The sequence below is a fragment of the Ostrea edulis genome, chromosome 1, assembly GCF_947568905.1.
Source record: "Ostrea edulis chromosome 1, xbOstEdul1.1, whole genome shotgun sequence".
Taxonomy (NCBI): domain Eukaryota; kingdom Metazoa; phylum Mollusca; class Bivalvia; order Ostreida; family Ostreidae; genus Ostrea; species Ostrea edulis.
Window position 1 is genome coordinate 101,326,721 of NC_079164.1, and position 1,034 is coordinate 101,327,754.

Sequence of the window (1,034 nt, forward strand, 5' to 3'; positions counted from 1 at the left end):
CTGAATAAATCAGCAAAGCATATTTCACAATCACAGATTTAAATTACAAGTATTTACATAATAATCACTTCGTTTCTCTGTAGCGCACGCACTTATCAGGGCCTTAAGCGTACGCGCTTTTCAAGGACTAAAGCGCACGCGCCTATCGGGGACTAAAGCGCTCTAGCTTCACATCAGTATACAAGCCAGCTAAACAGTATATATTTATATACTCAAAGTCTCGAAAGCCTACTTCAGGCACGTAAGACTTTATTCAGTTTATACTTACAAAACCTTATTCTTTCCTGGCTATCTTTCACCCCGGCCGTCAGACACAGAATGATCATCATCCCGATTGTCTCAGCTTATATAGTACCAAGGTATCACGTGACCTCGAGAACCTAAGGGAATGACGAGTGTAAAACCGGAAGTTATCACAACGTCACTACAGGGAACGAAGGGATATTTTGATCTCGATTACGACTTTGCTTCAGTAGTTTTATTAGATTTCTCTCGTTGTTTTTTTTTTTTTTTTAATTTTTTGTACAAAAGAAATGTTTTTAGAAGTCATTAATATATATTCCTATGATATTGAGAGATTTTGAGGGGGGGGGGGGATGGTTGCCATCACTTTCACAGCTAATACCCCTTTGATAATTAAATATATTATTATTCATAACTGTATGCACTTCATGAACATGTGAATATTATTCCATAATCCTCACACGAGAAGTATAGATTGAATGACTGAATAAACCAGCGAAATTGCTCATGTAGATGACCGCGTGGCCAAATGGATAAGGCGTCCGACTTCGGATCGGAAGATTGCGAGTTCGAGTCTCGTCGTGGTCGCTCAAACTTTTTATGTAGACTCAAATAACGATCTTTATATCAAATGAATAAGCATGAACAAGGAGAATATTCAAGGAAATGTCATGTGAAATCAAATGCAATGGTATAGCAGGGGCGGATCCAGAGAATTTTCAAGAGTTTGTACATTTATGTAGACTCAAATAACGATCTTTATATCAAATGAATAAGCATGAACAAGGAGA

At 37.6% G+C, this 1,034-nt stretch overlaps 1 non-coding gene across 1 annotated transcript; it reads left to right on the forward strand.

Annotated features, from left to right (window-relative positions):
* The first annotated feature begins 758 nt into the window (after positions 1–758).
* Positions 759–831, forward strand: Trnar-ucg (transfer RNA arginine (anticodon UCG)). The gene has a single exon. It is a non-coding gene; the product is annotated as a tRNA-Arg (tRNA).
* The last annotated feature ends 203 nt before the right edge of the window (positions 832–1,034 follow it).